Here is a 12,922-nt window from a genome sequence, read left to right on the forward strand (position 1 = left end):
TTGGAGTGTATTCCTTCTACTTATATATAAAAAAAAACAAACAAAAAAACAAGTTAACTGTAAATAAAACTGCCTCAGGCAGGTCCTTCAGGAGTTATCCAGAAGAAGGCATTGTTACCATAGGAGGTGACAGCTCCATGCCTATTACTGCCCCTGAAGACCTTCCAGGGCGACAAGATGCGGAAGTGGAAGACAGTGATATTGATGATCCTGACCCTGTGTAGGCCTAGGCTAATGTGTGTGTTTGTGTCTTAGTTTTTAACAAAGAATTTAACAAGTAAAAAAACAATAAAAATCTATAGAAGAAAGCTTCTTGCATAAGGATGTAAAAAAGAAAGTACTTTGCACAGCTATGCAAAAGTACTTTGAGTTTGTTTTAAGCTAAGTGTTATTACAAAAGTTAAACCGTTTTTTTAAAAGTTGATAAAGTAAAAAGTTACAGTAAGCTAAGGTTAATTTAGTATTAAAGAAAAAGAAATTTTTGTATACATTTAGTGTCACCTAAGTGTACAGTCTATAAAGTCTACAGTAGTGTACAGTAATATCTTGGGTCTTCACACTCACTACTCCCTCACCAACTCACCCAGAGCAACTTCCAGTCCTGCAAGCTCCATTCATGGTGAGTGCCCTATACAGGTACCATTTTTTGTCTTTAATATTATATTTTTACCTTTTCTATGTTTAGATACTGAAATAGTTACCATTGGGTTACAATTAGCTACTGCATTCAGTAAAGTAACATGTCTACAGGTTCATAGCCTAGCAACAATAGGCTATAGCATATAGCCTAGGTGTGTGATAGGCTATACCAACTACATTCAACAGGTACATTCTATGATGTTTGTGCAAGGGTGAAATTGCCTAACAATGTATTTCTCAGAACATATCCCAGTTTTTAAGCAATACATGACTTTACACTTTGATGATGAAATGTTTCCTCCAACAGCCTAGAGCTACCATAGAACCTCTGTCTCTAGCTATGGATTTGTGCTTTTTGGCTATTATGTAATCCCAGGATTACTCTGGGAATTTTGACTGTAACTTTTTAGTTATTTAATCTCCTTTTTCAAATGTATATTTAGTTGCAGAAGTAATATATATTAATTACAAACTTTCTAGTACTACAGAAATGCAGAAAGCCAAAGTGCTGGTCCTGGCCGGGTGCGGTGGCTCACACCTGTAATCCCAGCACTTTGGCAGGCCGAGGCGGGCAGATCACCTGAGGTCAGGAGTTCGAGACCAGGCTGGCCAACATGGTGAATCCCTGTCTCTACTAAAAGTACAAAAATTAGCCAGGCATGGTGGCGGGTGCCTGCAATCCCAGCTACTCAGGAGGCTGAGGCATAAGAATCACTTGAACCCGGGAGGCAGAGGTTGCAGTGAGCCGAGATCATGCCACTGCACTCCATCCTGGGCCAAGAGTGAGACTCTGTCTCATTAAAAAAAAAAAAAAAAAAAAGACCCAAAGTGCTTGTCCTTCTTTTACCTGGTCCAACTCTACTTTCCAAAGGTAACACTGTAACCCTGGTTCACACACACGGGTTTTTAAAACACAGAAATGACAGCCTATGTCTACATGCACACATATACATATATATGCCATTTAATGTTTTCCCTTAGCAATCTATGATGGACACTTTTATCCGTATAAAGCCACCTAGCTGTTTTTCACAGCTACATAATACTCCATTGCAAAACTGTATCATAATTCAGCAGTTCCCAACCTTTTTGGCACTAGGTACCAGTTTCATGGAAGACAATTTTTACACAGGACAGGGGGCAGGGGTTCAGGATGATTCAAACACATTACATTTATTGTGCACTTTATTTCTATTATGATTTCATACTCACCACGATGTAGAATCAGTGGGAGCCCTGAGCTTGTTTTCCTGCAATTAGACGGTCCCATCTGGAAGTGATGGGAGACAGTGACAGATCATTAAGCATTATTAGATTCTCATAAGGAGCGTGCAACCGAGATCCCTTGCGTGTGCAGTTCACAACAGGGTTCGTGCTCCTATTAGAATCTAATGTCTGCCGCTGATCTGACAGGAGGCAGTGCTCAGGCAGTAATGCTGGCCTGCCGGTAGCTCACCTCCTACTCTATGGCCAGTTCCTAACAGGCCACGGACCAGTACTGGCCTGGGGGTTGGGGACCCCTGTCATAATTTATGACCCCTTCCAATTTCTCTGGTTTCCAATTTGTCTTTTTATTTATTTATTTATTTGAGGCAGGGTCTCACTTTGTCACCCAGGCTGGAGTGCAGTGGCTTGATCATGGCTTACTGCAGCCTCAACCACCTGGGCTCAGGTGATCCTCCCACCTCAGCCTCCCCAGTAGCTGGAACCACAGGTGTGCACCACCATGTCTGGCTAATTTCTGTATTTTTTATAGAGATGGGGTTTTGCTGTGTTGCCCAGGCTGGTCTAAAACTGGGCTCAATTGACCCACCTGCCTCAGCCTCCCGAAGTGCTGGGATTACAGATGTGAGCCACCGCACCCAGCCAATGTGTCATTCTTCTACATCATGCTGTAATTAACTTCTGTGTGTGTGTGTATTTGTGGACACTTGAGTATTTCTGTGGAACTGATTCCTAGAAGTCAAAGAGTAAACACCTTCAGGAGAGCTCAGAGAACCCAGACTTTGGTGTTTTCACTTTAAGTAACCGTTTTGATTTTCATCATTCTTTTATCACCAACTATGCCTCCATGCAGACAATTGCACACAAGTCCAAGGCAGATACAGTATAGATCGTGCAGAGTTAGGAATGGCACTAGAATAGAGCCCATTGTGTAGGTTGAGGAGGGGTTATCTGGCAGGCTCTGCAGGGTGACTCAGCCCTCACATCCATTGCCTCTAACCCTGCCAAATCTGCATTCCTGCTGACAAACCGCATCTGTGTGTACAATGAAACTTTTGACCCCACCAGCCTAGGGTTGCTTTAAATATACCAACGAGGTCATGTCACAGTTAGTGCGCATTCATAAATGACTTTGTAATGAACAAAAGAAGAGAAGCTCAAACTTCCACTCTGCAAATATGTCAGACTCAGTCTCCATTTGGAACCACACAGAACATCAATCTCTCACCAGCCAGGCAAGGTTCTGCCCAGCAGGCTGCTCACCACTCTAGCATCTCTCAGCTCCCACAGTCCCAGCCCATGCATCTGAATTCCAACTCCTGGGAAAATGCTGGAACAAATCCCAACTTTCAGAGTTGTCTTTAGCTTCGAGAAAATATTTTCAGGGATCTAGTTGTATTTACTGAACATTCATGGACTAATTCCTAATGCATCTAATTTTTTAGACCAACTGTAATTCACCTGTTACATTTGGACTTTTGGCTGTGCGATAGTTTTCCTAAATTGAAATATTTCCTTTGCTCAAAGATCTCCCTGGTGTTCAAAAGCAAAATTGGTTTCCTGTAAAAGCTTGGCATCACTATCATTAATTAACAGAAAGCAGAATGCCTCTGTGTGTTTACCTTCACAAAGTGTATCCATGCAATGCATTTCTTTCCCAGAGGCACAGTTTATTCCTATATACCAGAAATTAAGAAAGCATTAAAAAAAAGCATGTCTTTTACCAGCGGGGAAGTTTTGAGAAGCAGACTACTGTATTTCATGAAAGGACACCAGACACAGGGGTGTGAAAATTAAATAGAGCCTCTCTCTATGAGAAAGTAAATTATGTTATATTGTTCACTTTATCTGATACTACTTTTCTGTGGTTTGATCCAATTTGCCAAAGAATATATGGGCTGATCATCCAGCCAATTATTAGCTATTCATTGGTTAGTTTTATGGTTGATTTGACTTGGTAGAAATTGATTCAAGGTAGAAATATGTGCGTGTGTGTGTGTGTGTTTGTGTGTGTGTGTAAGATTTTATCACTTGTTATAACTCCAAGGATTCATAGAAAGAGTTTAAAGTTAGAATTCTTTTAAAATGTGGTGTGTATATATATATATATATTCCATTGTGTGTGTATACATACATAATGGAATATTATTCAACCATAAAAAGAAGGAAATTTTCAACAACATGAATGAACCTGGGAAACATTATGCTAAGTGAAATAAGCCAGATGTAGAAGGACAAATACTGCATGCTCTCACCTGTATGTGGAATCTAAAATAAAACTCACAGAAGCAGACAGTAAAATGGTGGTTGCCAAGGGCACAGGGGTGAGGGTAGAAGGAGGAAATAGGGAGATGCTTGTCAAAGGGTATAAAATAGTTTCAGCTAGGTAAGATGAATGGGTCCTGGAGATCTAATGTACATCATGATGACTGTGTTTAATACTGTAGTGTACACTAGAAATTTGCTACAATGGTATATCTTAAGTGTTCTTACCACAAATAAAAGGAAAAAGAGAATGGCAGCTATGTGAGGCGATAGATATGCTAGCAGTTTCATTGTGGTAATCATTTCACAACGTATGCGTATATCAAAACATCAAGTTGCGCCGGGCGCGGTGGCTCACGCCTGTAATCCCAGCACTTTGGGAGGCCAAGGCGGGCGGATCACGAGGTCAGGAGATCGAGACCATCTTGGCTAACACGGTGAAACCCCGTCTCTACTAAAAATACAAAAAATTAGCCGGGCGTGGTGGTGCGCTCCTGTAGTCCCAGCTACTTGGAGGCTGAGGCAGGAGAATGGCGTGAACCCGGGAGGCGGAGCTTGCAGTGAGCCGAGATCGCGCCACTGCACTCCAGCCTGGGCGACAAAGCGAGACTCCGTCTCAAAAAAAAAAAAAAAGAAAGAAAGAAAGAAACAAAACATCAAGTTGCATGCCTTGAATATGTACAACTCAGACTTGTCAATTACAGCTCAATAAAGCTGAAAAAAAGAATTCTTTTAAAGACTGGTGCTGGAAAGTGAGACTAAAACAAATGCTCTCTGTGTGGTTTACGTTTCCGTCAGCATGATTTGAGTCATGAAATATCTGAACTCATGAATCATTTTGTAATATTAGTTACATTTCTATATGCATTAGATGATTTTTAGTCATAGTGACTTCGGGATATGCCCTTAAAGTCTGGAACCACGTTTTATAGTATTTTTGCCTCTGTGACCTTTATAACAAGGTTAGGGATGTAAGTAATGTTGATAAGTACTAGACATTTGATAAACACTTGCTGACTTTAATTAGAGATGATTTCTTCCCCCCATTATTTATGATCTATGATCGAAAACATACAATATTTTAATTTAAAAATTCTCAGAATGTTTCAGGCTTGTCACTCAGAAGAAGCAGGAGGCACAGTGGGGCTGCAGTGGAAGGAAATAGCCTCGTTGGCAGTCCTCTTTTCTTTCCCTCTTCTGTTGAGAGCAGGGCCAGAGCCAAACAGAGCAATGCCATGTGTCCTGGGAGCAGTGAGTAACATCAATTCTATTAAATTGAAAATGGGACACAGCCCAGACTCTGGCAGGCAGGCAGTCTGCTAGGGCCTTGGCAGCAAAGGGCAGGCAGGGATGGGCACGGTGAACCAGACTATAAGCCAGGCCAGTTGTAAACTTTAAGGTCCTGCGTCCAGTCTGACAGGTGCCACTCACTGTCCTGTAAAAGGGTAACAAGACCTGCAAGATTCACCTCCTGCCACCCGCCCTCTGCTCCATCCCCGCTTGCACTCTGTGTTCACCAACCACTCATTCCAGCCCAGTCTCAACCTTGCACCTCTGTCTATCTGTGCTTTTGGACAGCAAACCCATCATTTTACCTCTAGGCTCATGGGGTTTCTTCTCCTTCTTTGTTTGGTAATACTTAACTGCTTTTTCTTTCCTTTTCTTTTCTTTTCTTTTTAAGACCAACTCTCACTCTGTTGCCCAGGCTGGAGTGCAGTGGCAGAAACTCGGCTTATTGCAACCTCTGCCTCCCGGGTTCAAGCGATTGTCCTGCCTCAGCCTCCCAAGTAGCTGGGACTACAGGTGCACACCACCATGCCCAGCTAATTTTTGTATTTTTAGTAGAGATGGGGTTTCACCATGTGGGCCAGGCTAGTCTCAAACTCCTGGCCTCAAGTGATCTCCCTGTCTTGGCTTCCCAAAGTGCAGTGATTATAAGTGTGAGTCACTGCACCCAGCCCTTTACTGCTTTTCTGGAATCATGAGCACCGTGGCCCCTCTAGCCTATCTTCAGGACTCACTTCTGTAACTGGCTCCACAGGCAGCCCAAGCATTCAGCCCAACATTCCCAGCTTATCGTTTGCCCTTGATTCTGGAAACAGAAGGAGTCAGACTCAGTCTTACAGCATATTCCTCCAAGGACATAGTGAAGTCAGGCCTAATTGAGAGTAGATACATGAAGCTTCTTCTCAAAGAGAGGACCACAGTGACAAGGGATTCTTATGGCAGACTCAATTTTAGTGTCAGGAAGGAGGTTACTGGGTAGCACTGGGGGATGAAGGCCTGACACTGAGGAAGTGCTCAGGCACCTTGTCACTGGACACCCAGGCTGGGAGCGTGAACAAATTCCAGAGGTAAGGCGACTATATAATACTTCCTGCCAGGATGGATTTTGTAACTGGGGAGGACATGTGGTTGGGATCATTTTAAGGTACAAGAAGTAAGTAATGTGGATGCCTCTTGGAGGACTCACAGACTTACAAAATGACTATTTCTAGTACAGTAGAGTAAAACAGACAGAAGAAGATCTTTATTTCCCTTTTGGAACTCACAGGTTCCAAGTTGGATGACAACTTTTTCAATAGAGCAGGTAGTTCAAAGGAAATACTCAGGCTGGGGAGAAGCCCTGCTGATTATGAGGTAACATTTGAATTCACGCACCAAAATCAAAAGGTTTCCTCCCAAAAGTGTGTGTCAGTAATTTAATTCTCCACACTGTGTAATCTGATTTGCCACCATAAGTCAATGCAATAATCACAGCGGCAAATGCTTAAATATGTGCTCCAAACCTGGATAATTGCCCAGGAGCAAAATGCATCCAAGGATACAATATACTGACATTTAATAAAAGTTGAATTATATTTGCAACCTGCTGGGATTTAATTTTCTTGAGTTCAATATTTTATAAAACAATAGAAAACTATTACAAGTATCTTGTGCCATTCAGAAACTACTGATTATGAGCCTGGTTCTGGGTCACATTGCAAGAGATCAAATCCCAATTTACTAGTTGTTTGACCAACAAATTACTCAGTCTACCTGTCCCTCAGGTTTCTTACCAGTTAAATAGGGATAATAGTAGAATCTACTTAACATGATTGTTGTGAGGATTAGTGAACCACTGCCTGGCACATAGTGAGTACTCAGTGTAAGTTAGCTGTGTTGATTATTTTTTAAAGTGGAACCAGCCTGGCCCGCTTCTTGCTTTGTTTGCTTCCTTGCTTCAAGTAACTGTACAAAAATCTACATTTCTCAAGTTTGTTTCCAATTTTCTTTCAAATAAACTCTTTTTAAGCAGAGGAGAATTCTACCAATTGCAGACTTCAACAAGGAGAATTTGAAATTGTGTGGACCTAGAATATAAGCAAGGGTCTATCGGAACCAAATACCATCATAGAGAAAGCTGGCTTTAAGGCAAACTTTAAAATTGGCACAGACTTCTGAGTTCCACATCTGATAGGATTTCCACAAAGCACAAGGTAAGAGAGACCTGATAAACAATGTAATGCAACAATATTGCTATGTCTATTTCTGCCCTCTCCACTGTATGCCCCGTAATAGCAAGAAAAATGTGACATTTGCTTTTTCATCCTGGGAGGCTAATTGAATGTCAAGAACCTAGAAGGCATTCAGTGATGCTGATTGGTTGTTTAAATGAATGAAATTGGAAATGAACCATATACTTGCCATGGATCTAATAATGCCTCCTTTCTTTATGTATGCTAGCACTAGATCAGAGCAGGGCACTTGTGAAAATCACGCTAGCTGAAGACATGTTTTGCTGAATTTTTTTGTAAAATTCTGTTGAGGGCTTTTTTTTATTCCTGGCTCTTTAATTATTTAAGTAGAATATGGTATGAAATGGACAAGAATATGTAATAATAATCATAGCTTTCATTTACTGAAAGTTTAAATGTACTAAGCACCATGCTAAGCACAATACATTTAATCTTTATAGCAAGTCTGGGCTACAGTTATTACTGTTGTACCAGTTTTACAGATGATGAAAATGGAGAACATAAAGATTGAGTGAGATTTCCCAAGATCAAACAGCAAACAAGCAGCTAATACAGACATGGAACCCACTTTCATCGATACCAAAAGGCCACTACACTGCTTTCAACCACCACAGTGCATTAAACTCTCTAATATCACAAAATAGCAGAGGCTGGCCAGGTACGGTGGCTCACAACTATAATCCCGGCACTTTAGGAGGCCAAGGTAGGTGGATCACTTGAGCTCAGGGGTTAAAACCAGCCTGGACAACATGGTGAAACCTTGTCTCTACAAAAAACACAAAAATTAGCTGGGCACGGTGGCTCACGCCTGTAATCCTAGCACTTTGGGAGGCCAAGGCGGGTGGATCATGAGGTCAGGAGATGGAGACTATCCTGGCCAACACGTTGAAGACCCATCTCTGCTAAAAATACAAAAATTAGCTGGGTGTGGTGGTGCGTGCCTGTAATCCCAGCTACTCAGGAGACTGAGGCAGGAGAATCACTTGAACCAGGGAGTCGGAGGTTGCAGTGAGCCCAGATCGTGCCACTGCACTCCAACCTGGTGACAGAGTGAGACTCCATCTCAAAAAAAAAAAAAAAAAAAAATTAGCCGGCATGGTAGTGCGTGCCTGTCATCCCAGATACCTGGGAGGCTGAGGTGGGAGGATGACTTGAGCCTAGGAGTTCAAGGTTGCAGTGAGCTATGATAATGCCATTGTACTCCAGCCTGAGTGACAGAGTGAGACCCTGTCTCAAAAATAAATAAATAAAAATAATAGTGACTAAGAGCATCTTGCAGATGATTCAGGTAAGGAAACTGAGGCTCAGAGGTGTGAAGTGCCTTGCCCAGTACCACTCCTAACAATCCAAAACGCTTTCCTCTGTACCTATGCACTTCCTTTTTAACAAAAACAGCATTATTCTCACTTTGGTAAACTTCAGTCAGCCTCGTTACTGAATGCTAAAAAGGATTTTCTTTCCAGAAATGCCTTACTCTTATTTCATAAGCTCGATCAATTCTTTTGTAATCCAAAAATATGCACCATGAATTAAATTCCATGGATCACTTGTCTAAGCACTCTTTTATTTTATTTTATTTTATTTTATTATTATTATTTTTTTTTAATTTTCCCTGCCTTCAGAATTGCCACTCAGGGCATACTGCCTAAAACAGACTCTTTTCCAGGGAGTGGGGCTAATAGAGAAAAAGGAGAAAAGCAGACAAAATTCCAATCTATTTTTACAATCAGGTCTACCATTCACCAGATGATTGCCAAGTAATAGATGTGGGTGACAACAGTTACCTGATATGGTTCAGCATCTTAACTAAGGTGCCCTTTGTGTCCAATCTATTTGTTAAAGATGCCCATACTACACTAGCCATGTGATGATTGAGTTATTGTTCACCAAGCCAGCATTTAAATAAAAACCATATATGCAGAACGCAAACCTGATTACAGCAACAATAATGGTCTCTTTAGTTTACAAGGAGGCTGCTACTCCAGGAAGTGTGTGGAACTGTTTTCCTCCAGCAGTGACAGAGGTTGGAACACAGCCCCGCAACTTACTCCCGTTAGAACCAACGGTGCATTCCCAAACGAGGTGTGGAAGTCTACCAATTGCAGACTTCAACAAGGAGAATTTGAAATTGTGTGGACCTAGAATATAAGCAAGGGTCTATCGGAACCAAATACCATCTGGAAAAGGAGAAATGGAGGAATCTATCCAGTCCTTTTGGAATCACCAGTAGAGCCTGCTGCAGAATCATCTTATTAAAAGTGCCTTTCACCTAGCTTGTGTGTCAAAATGTAGATTAATTTTCAAATCTAGCGGATGGGTGGATGGGGTCTATGATTCTATTCTATTTTTGTGAATTTGAAATCTTACACAATGAATTGTGTGTTTGCTATTATTCTTTTTAAAGTAATCCTTTCCTTGGGAAGACGCTGCCTCAAGCCTTGTCTTACAAATGATACTCATCCAAAGTAGAGGGCACTGGTCTTGAACTCAGAAGCCCATGACTTCTAGCACTTCAGTAACCCTCCTGGCCACACATTCCTGAGGATTCAGCCTTCTCTGATTCCCAGTCCCTTTTATATTCTCCTCCTCATTTTCTCCCATCATACTCTGGCTAGCCCTTGTCATACTATATTTTTTTTCTCTTCTTCCCCATCCCCCTAAAAATATGAGAATTCCTTAAGAGAAGGATCACAACCTATCTGATGTTGAATCCCCAGCACTTAGTACAATGTCTGCATGTAACCAGCAGTCAGTAAATACTTGCTCAGCCAAGGAATAAAGCAACTGACATTGGTTAAGTATATATGTATTAGTAGTACCCATCTACTAGGGTTGTTGTAAAAAGTAAAAGATTCCCTTAGTACAACGATTTTGAGATCACTTAGCACAGCAAGCACTCATTTAATCATAGCTACTCTAATAATTATCATTGTTACTATTATCATTATTATTACCAACCTATCATATGCTGTTTAATTGTCACCTGAAAAACAATGTTCATGGAGTTCTCAGTCACAGTGTTATTAAGTGGCAGAATTGGAACCTAAGACCATCTGTCTCCAAAGTGCAGGCTCTTCACTCTGTTCCATTTCTTTTTTTTTTTAATTTAATTTAATTTTATTTTATTTTATTTATTTGTTTATTTTTTTGAGACGGAGTCTCGCTCTGTCGCCCAGGCTGGAGTGCAGTGGCGCAACCTTGGCTCACTGCCAGCTTCACCTCCCAGGTTCACACCATTCTCCTGCCTCAGCCTCCCGAGTAGCTAGGACTACAGGTGCCCGCCACCACGCCCAGCTAATTTTTTGTATTTTTAGCAGAGATGGGGTTTCACCATGTTAGCCAGGATGGTATCGATCTCCTGACCTCGTGATCCACCCGCCTCGGCCTCCCAAAGTGCTGGGATTACAGGTGTGAACCACCATGCCCGGCCTTCACTCTGTTTCATTTCTAACAGCACTGCCAGCCCCACCATATATTAGTCTGTAGGAGAGCTTAAAAAGAGCTGAAAGCTCTCAGGGTTACCAGTTGCATATTGTTATCCTCACCAATAGGATGTCAGAATCTAGATGCAGGACATCTGGCACCTTCTGTGGCAGAAAGAAGCCATCAAGCTGTTCCAAGCTGCTTGAACTCAATTTAATTCCTGAATGGACAGACAGAAACAAATAGCAGTCATTGTAGCTCATGTGATGGAAATCCATGTAGATTTATCTGGAATCTGCAGTTTTCTCTCCAAACATGCATTAGTGTTAGTATACTGTACATATACTTTTTCTTCAGTGTTAGTTTAATCATGATTATATTAAATCATGTGGGTGCTGCCAGTCCAACAGCACAGGTTTGGATCAAATATTAAGAGAATGCTGGATTGAAACAATTTCTCTTTCTGTAATTTGCACTTGAAATTTCCTTTTCCCAAAGAGCTATGGATGGCAGTTGTCTCAGAAGTCAGTGTATGAAGTAGGCTGGCTGGGCAAGAGGAGCAGTAAGAGATAAACAGGTTAGCTCTACCTGTTTTACTTACTTGCCAATCTCGGGTAAGTCATTGCATCTCTTTACTCTTCTGTTTGCCCAGCCATAATAAGAGAAATAAAGCGCAGACCTAGTAAGAGTTGGAGTTATATGTGCAAAGTCCCTAAGCACCTATTTAAAAGATAATAAAAAGGAGTTTGTTATATATGCAAATGGTACATTATGTTGTTCCCCATGTCAAGAAAGCTCGAATTTTCTAAGCATCATCTTCACAGGTCTTCCCAGCCCACCATTGAATAACCAGCATTAGTGGCCACAGCCAGTCAGTTTCAGGCCAAATGCAGTGTTGGAGTCCATTTGATTCAAGAGATCAGATATGTCCTCCTTGCAATGCATTTTCCCCTGTGAATTCAGCCAGGGATTCAGGATTGGACTTTCAGGACTTGCCCACAGACACTCCTTTTCTAAATGTATCACCAAGATAAAAATTTTAATTGCATCAAACAGTCTACACTAATCCTACATTTTTAGCTTTCTGGGGACCTTTGAGTGAAATTTGAAGTTACCTCCCTGGCAAAGCAATGGAATCCCATAAAACAACAAAATGAATCATTAGTGTGGCAATAAAGAGTTAAAGGTAGGAGTGCATCAGATCCTAAAAGGTTTGCCAGCATCCTCCATGTGCAGTGGCTTCAGCCCCTTCTCAGTGGTTGGGGCTTCCTTTAAAGAACAACAATATGAAGAATCTTAGAGAGACCAGAGGATTTCCCTCTTCAACAGCAAGCCTTCCTGGGGTATAATAGTCACCCATCCCACATACTTTACGCATGAAATAATAAATAGGTGAATAGTGGGAAAAACAAGAGGCAGTGGAATCCAAAAGGACTGAGAATGTGGTACTTTTTCCTAAGTGTTCAGAAAGCAAAAGAAATTTCAGGAACCAGCTTTTAAGAGCTTACTAACTCCATTGGAAAGTCTAGAAATTGTGATTAAAATGGAGTGCTGAGATAACTTCCAATGGAGTCTGCAAGCCCTTGAAACATGAACAAAAGGAGACAATAGACCAGGACACCCAGAGTAGACATGCACTCACCTCTAGGAGTTAGGGAACCACTGCCAGCTCTCAACCACAGAAGAATTTGTCTCATCCTTGTGTAATGAGCAAAGGCTAAACACAATTAGTTGTGCAGTGAATTGACCAGTTGGGTGAACACTGAATCAAATCTAATGGTCACATTGAGTTATCTTCAGATAACCCATTCATATTTTCAAGCTTTGATTCAGGAACCCTAACCAGGTATTGT

The 12,922-nt window shown here is 41.4% G+C and overlaps 1 protein-coding gene across 1 annotated transcript in view; it reads right to left on the minus strand.

The window, feature by feature from the left end:
- Positions 1–12,922, minus strand: part of TMEM178A (transmembrane protein 178A) — a 279,546-nt gene that overhangs the window by 72,143 nt on the left and 194,481 nt on the right. The window contains exon 7 of the mRNA XM_033175938.1: positions 11,192–11,289. The gene's annotated coding sequence lies outside the window, so the exon portion shown is untranslated. The remainder of the gene's footprint in view (positions 1–11,191; positions 11,290–12,922) is intronic.

Source organism: Trachypithecus francoisi, unplaced genomic scaffold (genome assembly GCF_009764315.1).
Source record: "Trachypithecus francoisi isolate TF-2019V2 unplaced genomic scaffold, Tfra_2.0 Lachesis_group17, whole genome shotgun sequence".
NCBI lineage: Eukaryota > Metazoa > Chordata > Mammalia > Primates > Cercopithecidae > Trachypithecus > Trachypithecus francoisi.